The sequence below is a fragment of the Photinus pyralis genome, unplaced genomic scaffold (assembly GCF_008802855.1).
Source record: "Photinus pyralis isolate 1611_PpyrPB1 unplaced genomic scaffold, Ppyr1.3 Ppyr1.4_LG8, whole genome shotgun sequence".
Classification (NCBI taxonomy): domain Eukaryota; kingdom Metazoa; phylum Arthropoda; class Insecta; order Coleoptera; family Lampyridae; genus Photinus; species Photinus pyralis.
Window position 1 is genome coordinate 37,032,672 of NW_022170819.1, and position 15,758 is coordinate 37,048,429.

Genomic DNA, 15,758 nt, shown 5'->3' on the forward strand with positions numbered 1-15,758 from the left:
AATCCTCTGGCTATAAATATATTTGATATTTCCACCAATGTCCTAGAACATCGAAAATTGTTCCAATCAAACCAGCAGCGTCAATTTTATTGCTAGCAGCTCTTGTCCCCAACCTCCCACCCCAAGATGGCGCACCGGTAAACGAGGGTGGAGTAGAATTTTGATCTCAACATTTTCATCATTTCACGTTTGCATGTTTATGCACAAAAGAGTCTATGTTTTAGGTAATTTTTGATTTTGTATTAAAAATCAGATAGTTCAAAACCTGAAATATCCAAAATGGGAGTGTTAGGGAGAAATGCCTTCACCTTTTGACAGTAACATGAAATATTAAGTGCATATGCTCAGCCCTCTTAGCATCCTTTTTTGTGACTAAATTTGAACAAATAACAAACACGAAATTGACAGAAAATTGATAAAAATATAAATATACATCAAAAAACTTCTTATTACTAAGACATGCTTTTCATTTTTCGTACTACCCCCCCCCCCCCCCAACTAGAGTTTCTTTTATTTGTTACTATTTCGCACCTTTCAATTAATCAAAAGTCATCAAGATCCAGGGTGTTAATTAATGTCATACAGATTTTTCAGGGGGTGATAGTACTCCTCAAAATACGAAGAAAATGCAAATATGTGCATGGTCGAAAGGGTGCCGTTTTCGTTATCCAGGGTGGTAAAGGGCAAAGTTTTTTTTTCTCGTATTTTGCGTCTCTGATACTTGTTTCAATTTCAATTTCAATTTTATATATCAATCAATTATTTTTTCGAATCTGTACAATAAAGTATCAAAATATTTAGTCGCAGTACACAGGGTGTTCTCTTTGCCACCCTGTATGATGAAAACGACGCCTTTTACACCATGCATACATTTGCATTTTTTTCTCATTTTGACGACCTGAAATATCTGCAGGACATTAATATAATCAGAAGTGCCATAGGATTTGCGTTTTTTTGTATAACAACAAATTGCATAATTGCTTGTAGCTTTACTATTTGGGTATTCCGATGACACTTATAAATGACGAAACGGTGAATGACATTGCTCCTAATTTACGCCCTTTGTCTTAGTGTCTTAGTAATATGAATAATATTTCACGATTTTCATAAAACCTACGGAAAAATACTAATCAGCGTTGTGGTTTGCAAATTTGGTCACACAAAAAGATGCTTGGGGTGTGTGGGGGGGGGGGGGGTAGACCCCATTTTGGCAACTTCTGTTTCCCAATGAACATCAAAAATGAAACGTGACTGTGCACTTACATTTTGTTAAGCCCTATCGAAGTACGTTGAAGTTATGACCTGTAATGAACAGTTTAATTTTTTCAGCAGGGTACGACTGTACGTCTGAAAGTACTTATTTATCTTTCAAATTAATACGAAACCTCTTTTTCACATTCGATCTATAGGAATCAAATTAAAGCTATTACCGGTTCGCATTCATATAGCTACTACCAGCAATTATAAATTCAAGAGAAACTTTAATTACCCTTGGACTAGACCTATTATAAGGTGCCTCATATTTCCTATGTCGACGTTCAGAATAACACAAAAAGAATGATGGCATTAAAATGAAATAAGTGAATCTTCCATAAAAATAATTCTTCTACTAACAAAACTTTAGTTATCGAAATATATGGACACACTATCGTTCTGCGAGTGGTAATTCTCTTGGTGCGCTGATTTAGTTAGAGATCGGAATCTACCTACCTATCTCACTTTTCCTTTCTTTAAGATCAGCCTCGGCAACAATAAATTTTTGCTACTTGAATGGCATAGTCCCATTAACAAGACCGTAATCTTTATTTGCCAATTGGCGCAATAAATGGCATTGAAACGTTCGATTAGGGCACTTAAAGTGAGGTCAAAAACGTTTGTGTAACAACAAACCCAATCATTGTGTTCCCAGGTAAACTCCGTGGAGTACTAGATTGGATGTGTCGGAACGTATAACTTCCGGTTCAACAGATATGCGCTACGATGCGGAAGAGATGGTAATTTTTATGGAGATCGATGGCTTGAAATAAAACACAGTAAAAAAACAGGGACGTTTATTAAAGTTCAACAAATTGATTGATCGCCGCGTCGCCGGTCAGCGTCGAACCTGTAAAGATAAACACGAATTAGTCATCGATCTACTCTAGAGGGTTCTGTTTTAAAATCGGGAATCAGTTAATCAGCACCTGCGTGTAGTCATTTAAGAAACATCAGGCAATCTGAGTTTAATTAATTATTACTCGCAGGGTATCTACCTGTAAGTGTTGGGTGTTTTTTTCGGTCGACCAACTGACGGTTCTGGCCCAATGCAACCTTGAACATAAATCACAAGAGCCGAGAGGGTTACTCCGGAAGAGGAACTTCTGTATTCAAATTAAGCAAACCTACCTTTGCATACACATACGTGGAGCAGTTGTAGAGCGACCCTTTCATTAGCTTCTATTGACAGTCTATCTTTATACAAAGCGAGGGTAGCAGCTAGCTACCTGAGGAACATAATGCCCAAGAAAGGGTAGTAGACACTTAGACGCAAGGTAGACCATATGCAAAGAAGTCAGCAGGTAGTGCTGAGACAACATCTGCATACGTTTGCATTGTGATCAAGGGGTTGAAAAATGAAAGGGAATGTGAGAATTCTCAGGACAGGTAACGAGAGGATTGTGAAAAATGATAAATTATATTTAGAATAGACCTCAATCGGGGTCCGCGACCTTATTTAAATATAATTCAGAAACTGTCAAACGCCCCTTGACGTCATTTGCATGGCGAGCTTTATAGAAAGAGCGCGTACCTGGATTATGTATACAGAGTTCGTATGTAACGGCTGCTTTTACTTCAGTTACTTTATTCAAATCAGCTTCAATTGAACATAAAGAGCAGATTGGTGCATCTGCATTACTATTCTCTTTAAAATGCGTCCTGGTTGACGTAAAAATAATGCCGGTATACGAGCTAAAGTAAATCGACTTGCTTGACGTTCACTCTCGTAATTAATGCTCTCCTTATTTGCGAGTATTGCGATTAAGCGTAAATACACATTCTGGCACTCTCAAGAAAATACTTTGACATGCAAGCGGGAGAGATTCGTCATTTTTCTGTGGAAATTCACTTTGTCCGCGTCGCTGTCCAATTAAATGGAATAAATCTGCTGTGCCAAAACGTTCTGAGGTTCATTCGTTTTATACTCTATTAATAATTACCAACCGCATAGAGATCGGGACCATGATAGATAAACAAAAGGTTATAGGTTCATCAAATTTCTGAATAATCGATCAAAAAGAATCATTTAAAAATATTTTCAAGATGGCCGCTTTTCCGGTTGTATCAGAACGATCCGGAACTTTCGTATTTCAAATGGCACTATCTTTTCTGATGGTATTTTTGAATTCTCCATAAAAAATCAGTATGGTTTTGTTAATATGATGCTATGTCTAACTGACATGGTTTCGAAGTTATTTGACATTTGACTGTTGTCTGACAACTTAGCAAAATATTTTTTTCACGAATGGACAGCTAAAAATCTGCTGTATTAGATGTTAGTGGTGATTTTCAAATGTGATTACGAACAATCGGTCAAAGTTGACAATCGGTTTTTGGTCAAAAACTTTTCAAATGGAAACCCAGGTGGAAACCATATCTTTACTATGTATCAATGGAAATGGCATAAAAATACGGACACAAAAGTGTACTTTTTTATGTAAATTTTTCTAAAGTGGACAGTTTTTTTAGGATTTTTTTAGAAAAATTTTGCAAGTACAATTTTTTATCCGCTTTTTTATGCTCTTTTCATTGATGCATAGTAAAGATATGGTCTCCATTTGAAAATTTCGTGTTTTTGACCAAAAACCGATTGTCAACTTTGAACGCTACTTATTCGTATTATTTTCGAATCACATTTGAAAATCAGACCAATAGCATTTGATAGCGTGGACTTTTAGCTGTCCATTCGTAAAAAAACATTTTGCTAAGTTGTCAGGCAACAGAGCTAATTTACTGCACCTCTGAAACTGCGGAAAAAATGTCAAAAATTTCAAATATCTTCGAAACCATGTCAGTTAGACATAGCATCATATTAACAAAAAGGAAGGTTATACACTGCCTTTTTTGAGCCCCGAATAAAAATTGTCTCAGATCGACCCGGAAAAAAATTTTCTTATAGAATGTAGCCTGTAGAATCCATAATTTCAAACAGTGCCAAGATTGGGCTACTGGTTCAAAAGTTACAGCCCTTTGAATTTTCTTTCAAAATTGGTTTCTAGTCCATAACTTTTGATTGAGAAGTCCGATAGAAAAAGTACGAATTGTTTTAGATTCTACGCACCAAAATTAATAAGAAAAAGTGTTTTCCCGAGAAATTTTGGTGTAGTCGATTTTTGGTAAATATGGAAGGTTATACACTGCCTTTTTTTTTGAGCCCCCTAAAAAAATTGTCTCAGATTGACCCAGAAAAAAAATTTTCTTATAGAATGTGGCTTGTAGAATCCATAATTTCAAATTGATTCTACAATCAAAGTTCTTTCTATCAAATTTGCACTTTGCAACCACAAGAAATGGATTTGTTGCTAATGATCGGAATAAGAAAAATGGCATATTTACCATAAGATCAAAATCCACGCTTGTAATAAAAGCACGCAAGATTCGAGAGATGCACTGCACATTTTTGATGGGACGGACTCAAAATAGTAGCAAATCATTGCTGCATTTTGTGTATCACTGAACCTTGCAGCGCCACCTACGCTAGAACCCTGTCGAGCGTTTTAGTAAGACTTTATGCAACACACTTTTTTTTCTGTCACTTTTTGCATGGAATCATAATCCTTATCTCATAACTTCAGCAAACAAGTATATTTTTTGATAGTTTTTAGTTTTCGGGCCAGATGCAAGACAAAACCAAAATTTTTGATTTATGGTCCCTCTAATAATTGCACAAGTTGTCAGTAAATGAGAATAATTATGCGAGTTGCCTCCCAACATCCCCTGTTTGATTACACCAGCTTCATTTATGTAAATACACACGAATGATATAAATAGAACCACCTTCTTTAAGAAAATTTGCCAAAAATTTAAACGAGCTGGTTGTTGGATGTGATTTTTGACAGAGTGACACTTTTACCGTGTTTATGCTAAATGCACATCCTATCGGGCTATGCAGTCAGTAAATTAAGAATAAATACTGAAACGGCCTTTCAGAGAATGCGCTAAAACCTTAAAGCGGGTATGTTTCTGGACAAAGTGACAATTTTTTACGATGTGCAGGTCTAAAGGACCCGAACCAAAATCAATCCTCTCTGATTATACATGCCGTTGGTGAGTAGATATATAAATACTCAACACAAAATAAAAAATGGCGTGAGCTTTGAGAAAATGCGGTAACAATTTATGGCAAAAATGGTTTTGGGCAGATAAAAATTCCTTACCGTTTTCACAAAGTGATAATAGTAACATCATCCCTTTTGAAACATTGCACTATATCTTAAGGCGAACTTATCTTGGGACATAGTGAGGCGTTTTATTGTTTTTGGTTCATATGCGGTGCGATGGTTTTGTCCGTCTGTCCGCCTGTTCCTCGTCTAACTCGAGATAAAGCAGAGCGATGGGAAACCTTCGCCAATAGATTTCTACGAGTTCAAGGATCGGTGATATTGAATATGAGCCGGATTACAAGTATTGTTTCCGCATGCGAGCTGAGCCCCTACCGAAAATCGTATGTCTTATCTTGTTTTACAATTTTTTTAGGTGTAAGTTTTTCTGAATTTTCGATTTTTGCAACATTTTTACCAAAAGTTTCCCACAAGCAAGACTCAAACCGGCAGATGGCAATGGCAAAGTACCGCTCAAAAATAGTGGGGATGTCGCGAATTTTGTTTAGCAATTTTCTACCTGACAAAAAATGTCTGAAAACACCTGCTTTGGAAAACAATATTCGAATCGTTCGGTTAAATCTTCTAGATATCATAATTAAAGGGAATCTGTAATTGGGTTTGAATAAATTGAATATTCTCATCATCAGCATTTTAACATTTGTATGATTAACGCCGTTTTCGAGACCTACCATAATGCCATTCGCAATTTTTTTAGTCTAATTGGAATAAAAGGGACCGATTGAACTCTAACTTTGTATGCTATCAAGTGTTGAGAGGACCGAGGACATTAAAGGAAGCCAGGTTCTAAAAACTTCACTGAAAAATTTTCAAGGGAATCAAGAAATAGCGCTTCATGCATTTACAAAAATGTATATATAGGGTGGGCCATAAATGTTTGCACATTTGTATAATCAGTCTAACAGGGAGATCCCACTCTGTATTAAGGGCTTTTGACCTACACCTACTCGTACAAGCAGGTTTCAACAAAACTATTAAATCCTACAAACAAATTTTATCTTATATCCTATCTTTATGGATGGTTTGGTGTTTGTGCCTGACCTCCTAATCGGCTGGACGGATTTTGAGGAATTTTTTATTTATGTGCCCCTGATAGTTTAGATTGACAATTAGGCGCCTGATTGGGCCTGATCAGATTACAGGATTTATTTTAAACTACGTTTTTCGATTAGTACCGTGCCAATGTGTTTTGTACGATAGATGGCGTGCGCTGGTCACTGCAGGTTCCTACCTAAATCTAAAAAAATTGCGTATTTTCGAGTGTCGCGTCACTCGCACGGGTCTTTCAATGTCGACAACTGGGATATCTGATGTAAGGATCGGGAATTATTATTTCACGACCGCGGCGGAACGTCAGTAGAAGATTTTCACCTTGGTGGCCATCTTGGATTTAATTTGGGGGTCAATCAAGGCTTTAAATTGATTTGCGGAGTGGCCCACGTGGTCTAGGGTGATTTCGAGGGATAATGTGATTATTTCCGCGAATTTCTTGGAATTTAGACAATGATTTGAATTAATTAAAAATTGATACGATTTTGAGCTTTATTGACATTTGATTTAATTGATGACCTCATCAATTATATTAATGTGTCGCTTAATTTAAATCACGGTTTGATTTCTCAGAATTTCCTCTAATTAGTTTGATTCGCGGATTAATCAATTTGATTTTAAACTAACTTAAATTTTGGTCAATGATCGTCAACCAGAATTGATCTTATCGCTCGTTCTCTATGTTGGTGCAGTTTATTGAATGATTAGAACGGGTTATTCAACAACTGTTCAAATTGTTCAAATTTGTTATGAAAATCAGCGTTCTGTAATAGTATATTGCATAATAAGTGTGCTAAGAAGCCTATTTCGCACGAGTATTTTGCGACACGAGCGAGCGCAGCGAGCGAGTGTTGTAATAAAATCGAGTGCGTAATAGGCACTAGCACTCGAATTATGTACTATACTTTTTCTACGACTTGAATATAATTGATAAAAGATTGATAGATTACGATTGATTTGGTTCTAAATATTCGAACTTCGAACTAAAAATTAGAAATGTCAAGTGTCAAATGTCATGGTCTATTTAAAAGGAATACAAAATACAACATAACCTCACTTATACATATTCCATGAATGCACGCCAGCGAGCAAGAATTTTATAAATACTTTTTACTTAGATTGGAAGTGTATTGCAGGGTTTTTACATCCCTATTCCTTACTGCAATGTGAGTTTTATTTTAGCACCATAGATGCAATAGCCAATAGGATACAAGATACAAGTGTTGAAGTTGAAGATTACTACCTAACTAGCTCAGGTGGTGTTTGTGCTCTTATTCATTACAGTTTTGAACGATTTCTATTGTTGTAGTTGCCAATGTATTAGGTACCTAACTATCGATAATACTAAGGCCTTCAAAACGCTGCGTCTTTTAACGAGTTTTCCCGGGAAGAAAGCATCGGACTACCCAGTATTCTAAAGTGCATTATTCCGTGTTCCATGCAAGTCGTAATTGGCACCATACACTAATTCTTCGAGTACTTATTGTAGTTTTCTAAAATACAAAATAGTAGCAACAGAGTTTGCTTAATTAACTAAACGCAGCTTCAAACCATTCTTGAGTAGCCCATTGCGATTATGAAAAATAATTGGGCACGGCTAATAAATTACATACAGGCTCCATTCTCCATTCCTCATACAAATGGCAATGTTTAAACAAATTATGAGTAATTCTGTTCAAAGAAGTTTACAAAATGTGAAACATAACCTACTACAACAAAATCTGACGTTACTTCATTCATTAGGCAGGGCTGACAACCTACTAAATTAACATTTCGCGTTTGACCTTTAACCTGTTACGTAATATATATATATATATATATATATTAAGTAACAGTTCTAATTTTCATTATGCAACCGTATGATATAATGAACGATTTAGACGTGCAGTACAGGGTGACATTTTGGGTATGTTTACGACATAGGAGTAGAAAAAGAATATTTTTCGTGTATTTCGTCAATAAACAAAATTGTCGTATTTGGGCTGCAGAGCAACCCGAAGAATTTCGAGTGCTACCGTTACACTTAGAGAATATAACGGTTTGGTGTGGTCAGTGGTTTATGGGCTGGTGGAGTTATCGGTCCTTATTTTTTCAAAAATGATGATGGCCGGAACGTAACTGTGAATGGTGCTCGCTATCGCGCCATGATATTGAACTTTTTGCTACCTCAAATTGAAGCCCGTGATCTCCACAACATTTGGTTTCAACAAGACGGCGCCACTTGCCATACAGCTCGTGAAACAATGGATATTTTGAGAAGGTTTTTCGAAGAGCAGCTGATTTCGCGTTTTGGACCGGTGAGTTAGCCGCCTAGATCGTGCGATATTACGCCATTGGATTTTTTCCTTTGGGGCTACGTTAAATCAAAAGTCTTTGCAGATAAACCGACAACGATTGAAGCATTGGAAGCAAACATTGTGCGTGTTAGTCGTGAGATTCCGGTCGAAATGCTTGAAAGAGTGATAGAAAATTGGGCTTAAAGAATGGGTCATCTACAACGTAGCTACGGCCAACATTTTCAAAAAATTAATGGCAAAAAATGTTCTTTCAATTGATAATAAAGATTTCATCATTGTATCCAGTGTAATGTGTTTCATTTACATTTTAAAAAAGGACCAGTTCTTGAATAACCCATTAGATGTCAGAGTATATTTTAAATAAACTTGTAATGTAGCAAACGAACTAGGTCTCTGAAAATTAAATCAGTTCTTCCTTGGGTGATGATAAACATAATACTGAAAACAGAATTGGAAAATTCGAAACTGTTCGCGAGTTATCACGGACGGAGTTATCACGTACCCAGACGGACGGACAAAATCCAAATGACCAAAATTTAATTAGTTAGTTCCGAGTTAGTTCCTTTCCATTTCCATGTTAAATTCTCCACCTATTTTAAATTTTAAAAGTTCTGAAAGTACTTATTTGGTTTACAATTAAAAGTGATTCACAATTGGAAAATAGCTACATATAAGTGACTAATGATGATTTTGTATTTTGTGTAAAAATTATGGGCTGGAAATATATGAACTTACGCACCGGGGAGGCCAATATGTGCTTCGCTGAACTTTAGGAAATAACAATTTTGTTCTTTGCGTGTTGGTATACTTCCTTAATCGTTGTATTAATTCGAAACCACTTTTTGCCGCCCATTTCAGGGAACAGAACATAATGTCTATATACTTTACAAACAATTTATTTACATCTGTTGTCTTTGAAAGGCTCTTCGAACCTAGCGGCCATGTTAATTACCCATATTACTAATGAGAACAGCGTTTCTGTACCGTCACTTAAAAGTTGACGATTTTATACCTTTGACTAGGTACCATTTGGTTAAATGGACGCTCTTAATTAAATCCGAAATGTACAAACGCCCAAATTATTCAAATTAACTTCAAGAGTCACGTTAGTTTACTGTAATTAATAGCACAAGCAAAATTGTACAACATCCACACATTTTCTAATTAAACTCGCAACGCATCTAATTAAGATATTATCCCGCTTCTTAGTTTAATAAATTCAAATTTTCAGTTTTAAGATAAAAATCCCGCAGCACACTTTTCGGGCTTTAATTATTAATAATGTACGTTTTTGGTATAAACAGGGCACCGATAGCATCGTGTTTTACTGGCCGAAAGCTAAGATTTTAGGCGATGTGTAATTATAGAATGCCCAAACGGTGTTGCAGCACAATTAATTATAACCTGATTCGCGTAGATAAATCATTTATGCTACAAGCTCGAGTACTACAAGGACATGCGTAGGAAAATTCATGTTCTAATCTTTTTACAGTTACGATCATTAAGTAAACATGCACTTGGTTGTAAGCGAGTAATGTGCGTCGAGGTGATTTTAATTTGTAACAGTCAGAAGCGCCCACATCGGCACGGACAAAAATCGGAAATCGCCATCACGTTTGTGATGGCAATAATAGTAATGCCCCGGAAATAAAATCGATAAAAAAGGAGGGACGTATGGATAAGCAAATCTAATAATACTTACAACAATAAATAAAGGTATAGATTTTGTTAGTCGAAAGCCAGAATTTGAGATTTGCACCCACTTATTCAGTAATTGGTAGCCAGCAGCGCGTCTCAATTACCTAAAGCTTGTAATTACAAGCAAAACATTGCATTAAATGAGCTTTTGTGCTTATGGGGGTGACGTCGCGACGCAGCCATTTTGGCCATGCGCAGATCGGGGGTGGGGGGATAAAATGAGCGTCGAACGCAACTTTCTTAGTTTCAGCTTGACTCCTCCGCGTTTTCCCTAAAGATTATCTAAATATCTCCTTCTCCAACCTAACCACATTCAGTTGCGAAACCGAGATAGAGTTTCTTTACAGAACTGTAATATAACAAACCGCGTGTTTTACGTCTCGACGTCAAAGACGCACGTCTTGAAGCCCTCAACATTCGCCTTTCTCCCGTCGCCTACTCAACTACCATTCCACGACCTCCACACATTATTTATTATCAACATTATTACAATAAATTTTCAAACACCTCCAAATAAATTCCTTCGATTTACGTTTCGACATTTGTAATTAATTATTTTCTTTTCCGTTCCAGCGACCTATCCAAAGTGAGCGAATATGTGCAAAACAGCGGTGGCAGCGTACCGAAAAGGTAAGTGCACTTTTTAAATGAAAAACGGAATGACACACTTTACTAATTTGTTTGTATAAGTCGGGCAATGTTACGTTAGGTCATGATTCGGCGTCAGTCTCGCCTACTAATCACTTCTCTTTAACGACCAATCAGAACGCGGCGTCGCGGCGCTTAATAAGCTCCGGAATGTCTTCTCGCTTTCATTCCGCGTTCCGCTTTCATTTACTCATCTCCTTTAAGACCCTTAGCGTTATTATCACGTACCACGCTAATTATTTGCTAGGAAGCAACACGTTAGCAATTCGTATTACTGACTAGATCTCATTTGCATATAATATAAACACGAACAAGTAATTATCATCATTAACTTACATCAGCTGTCACAGAAGGTTGCCATTTTACGTTTTCGCAATAAAATTTTTTACTCGGGCGAAGAGGTTAATGCTCAATAATAAAAAAAATTAAGGCAATCCCAATCGGAAAAAGTTTCGCATAAAGATTTGTGTAAAAAATTTATTGTAACAGTTCAAGCTTCATTTTATAGCTCTAATAATTTTTATGGTTGCTTTACGAGTTATCTTAATAATAATTTATTTCAATTGGCCGATTCAATCAATAATTTCGATCGTTTAAGGTGCACCACGTTCGAAATTAATATTTATCGTCCCTTTAATTTCGGTAGCAGTAGCGGTTTATTTTTAAATGGTAATAATTAATGTTATTTTGCGCAACAGGTGATTGTTTCGTTTATTGCCGATAATTAATTACAGGACCGAGTATTCGGCGGGACGCGAAAGGTAATGTAATTAATGGGGTATGTTTCAGGCGGTTGTGATGTTTTCTGAATGAAATGCCGCTTAATGAATACGAAATATTTTCATTATTGTTTATTGATTTAGCTGTAATTTCACAGAGCTTTCGCTTGCTTGGAAAGTTGTAATCGCACGTGTTTTAAAGGTTAATACTACAATAAATTGTTAATGATTTCTTTCACTATACATTTTTTTTTCCTTTACGATGGTTACGGCAATTTGAAAACACTTTCTTAGAAACATAATGAAAGGCCATAGCGTAGGTTACGCTAGTTTTTAGGAAGGTACTTATCTATAGTTATAAAATGGGAATGTTGAAAAGTAACTTTTGTTAAAAAACTTGGATTTCATTCGTTCGTATACCCACCAGTTTTTTTGTATCCATTTTGAAAAAATTACAAATGTATCAGAAGGCAAGAAACTTTCGCCAATTTTCCCAGATACAGATTTTTGTGCATAAAAATGACGGATTGTTGCAGTACCTCGCACCCACATCGAAGAGATTTAAGTTTTCAGAGATCGAAAACATTGTCAAACACTAAATTCAGGCAAAAAATATCAGATTTCTAAGGAAAAATTTCACAATTCTAAAAAAGAACTTCCAAATTAAAAGAAAGGTAAGCGCGTTAAATATTTTCATCGGTAATTAGAGACATTATAAACTGAAATTTGACTCAAAATTTCCATGTTTCTAAATACAGCGTGACCCACGGAGCAGGACATTTCGGTCCCGCCGTTTCGGTCCCGCCATTTTGGACCCGCCATTTCGGTCCCGGTCATTTCGGTCCCGGCCGTTTCGGTCCCGGTCATTTCGGTCCTACAATTTATTTTTCTCTATCACCAGCACATTGTTTAATAAATAAATTGAACTTTTGCTTTATGCGAATTGTATTCAATGTAATTAATAATGATTTTATTCATACAGGTCACAACACAATGAGGCAAATCTTATAATTATCTCAAATTTCTAATAATAATCGTTAGTTAATTACCTGGACGCCATAAACAAATAAAAAATAAAATAAAGAAAATCATATGTTTTACAAAATACATTTTATTATTTGTAATATAATATTACATGGTCAATATAATAAACATGATGCCTCGGGCGTAAATAAACCGTTATATGACACATTACACTAGTTCATCAAAAAATTGTGAGCAATTCCTTGAAGGAGTTCGTTGTGTGTTCTATTATTTCTATCTTGCAGAATATTTAGTATTCTATTGTCAGCTTGTATATATTTTCTTCTTTTTGGAATTGGCCCGTCACCACGGATATACTCCTCAAATGTTTGATCTCTTCCCGATTGAACTTTTTTAAGAGAGTCAATAAATTTCCAAAGCGTTGGGTGATCCATTCCCATCTCGGCCTGTAGTGCTCTGTGCGCAGCTTCCACAATATTATTTGTCCTTGCATCGCCATTTAATGTTCTTTCAAAAACAGTCCATAATTCTGGTGGAAAGGTTGGCTCTCTTCGATTTCCCCTTCGATTAGGGCGCCCAATGTAGGCGAGCCAGTGTAATATTGGTTCAAGTTCTACTGGTGTTGACTCGCTGAGTTCCTCGAATGCGTCGTCAAGATTATCGATAGGCACAAATGCCAGAGCTACAATTTTCCTAGCAGCCAAAGCGAAGTCTGCATCATTATTGTACTGCGCTGTCAATCCTTCTCCCGCTAACTTTTTTTTCATATTTTTCATCAAATGAAAAAGACATCCAAAAAATTTTGAATTTGTAAACGCAGACCGCATAGCATTTATTGCTGCCAGTTCGAAATCTGTGGAAATAGAATCTGGCAAAAAGTTTGGCCAAAAAATCTTAATAGCGTCCCACATTTTTAGCGTAACACAACGAAGTTGAGGTAAAGCTTATGTGCTCGTGTTTCCGTCCGTCCGTCCGTTCCATCGAGATCTCGGCCCCTGGGCCACCTAGAGACTTCGCGTTTTCGCTAATTGATAGCTGTTATGGTCTATATTTGCCCATTTCGATCAGTTTCATTTAACTCCATATTTTGCGCAGACTGCGCAATGCCAACTTTCATATTTATGGAGATATTGCTTTGAAATTTTAACCACAGACGCTTCTAGTAAAGGCAAACATTTCGCATATAGTAAAAATAATGTGTGGGCATGCGCAGTGATGTGTGAGCATACTGCGCAGTGCCAAAATTCTTATTTATGGAGATATTTCTTTGAAATTTTAACCACAGGCGCTTCTAGTAAAGGTAAACATTTCGCACATAGTAAAAATTATGTGGGCATACGCAATGACTGCACAGGCTGCTCATACCCAACTTTCTTATGTATGGTGATATTTCTTTGAAACTTTATTTTACTTATTTAACTCCTTTCTTTCTCTGGACGTGGACGTGCTTCAATATGCAGATTCGACATTTTGTGTGCTTTTGGTGACGATGCGTCGTTTCAATACTTTGTGTTACGCGGCAATACCCACGAGTGGGTTTTGGAACATTTTTTCATATGTTCTCTGCTGTTTATTGGGTAGCAAACAGTAGGCAACCGAAAACACAAAACCTCCTCCTTCAGCCATAATGACATATACCTGGCCAAACAATTGTGTAGCAATGCGAAATGTTCCATCCACATAAATTTTTTTCATTTCTTGAGACCAATTTCCATACGAAGATCTTCCAAAAATTAGAATGCGTTCATTGTCTCTTTCGCCCGAATCATGTAGAAGGAAGTTTGCAAATTGATCACGTTGAAATTCATATTGTGTATACTCGGGTGGGATAATGAGCGCAGCAAGATTATCAGGCTGGACAGGTGCTGCCCTCAGGATGTTTCGCCTTCTCTGAACAACTTTTTTTAACGCACATTTCGAAGGAAGTTGTCCTCTTGTTGCAACACCCACATCTTGTAAAGCTTCACTGATAATATTTGCCGGTGTGCTTAGGGTTGTTTCAGCATGCCTTTTAATAAGATTTTGAATTCTGACAGCTTCAATACCTCCAGGATTGGCCCCATGTGAATGTTCGTTCAACACTTTCCACTACCCACCTCCATTCGCATCTGTATGCAGTCGAGCCTTACAGTTCTCGGAAGTTCGTTTGTCACATCGCCAAAAACTTAATGTTCCATCACTACTTTTCTTATGAAATGAGAACAAGTGACCGTGATGAGCAATTTTTAAACCACCTCTCTGCGATAATAATTCTGCCATCATCACTAACTAACAGTTGTAACAGAAGTAATATGATTACACAACAAACCAAGGAATTATATCGTTTATTGTTACAAACAAATAATTTTGGTGACCAACACCTAATATGCTATAAAGCATAAGTTAATAGGAGAAAGGGTCAACAACAAATTAACAAGCTATTAACTATCACTTAGTGTGCAAGGTAATTAACTAACGATTATTATTAAAAATTTGGAATAATTATAACATCTGTCTCATTGTGTTGTGGCAGTGTGATTAAAATCATTATTAATTACATTGAATACAATTTCGCATTAAAGAAAAAGCAATGTACTGGTGATAGAGAAAAATAGATTGTAGGACCGAAATGACCGGGACCGAAACGGCCGGGACCGAAATGACCGGGACCGAAACGGCGGGACCAAAATGGCGGGACCAAAACGGCGGGACCGAAATGTCATGGACCCCGTGACCCATTATGGTAGAGGTTATTTGAAAACAAAAACGCTAAGATATAACCATTAGCCAACAATTGTCATTTTATTTTAACTATATAGGAACCTACTGTTAATAAGGCGGCTACTTATAATCAGCTTGTGGTAACAATTGAATTGTTTTAGGTTAATGCACTTCAACATCCCTTCTTCTTGAATTTTGCGTAATTTTATTATTTACATTTATATTTTTTATACGACAATTTTATTAACTTGTGCAATGATTATTTATACTCGATTGTTGCCCCA

General features: G+C 36.5%; 1 long non-coding RNA gene across 1 annotated transcript; it reads right to left on the bottom strand.

The window, feature by feature from the left end:
• Positions 1 to 2,036: 2,036 nt before the first annotated feature.
• Positions 2,037 to 10,839, bottom strand: LOC116178579. Its single transcript, XR_004146866.1, has 2 exons — positions 10,428 to 10,839; positions 2,037 to 2,104 (listed from the first exon to the last, which is right to left on the bottom strand). It is a non-coding gene; the product is annotated as an uncharacterized LOC116178579 (long non-coding RNA).
• Positions 10,840 to 15,758: the final 4,919 nt, after the last annotated feature.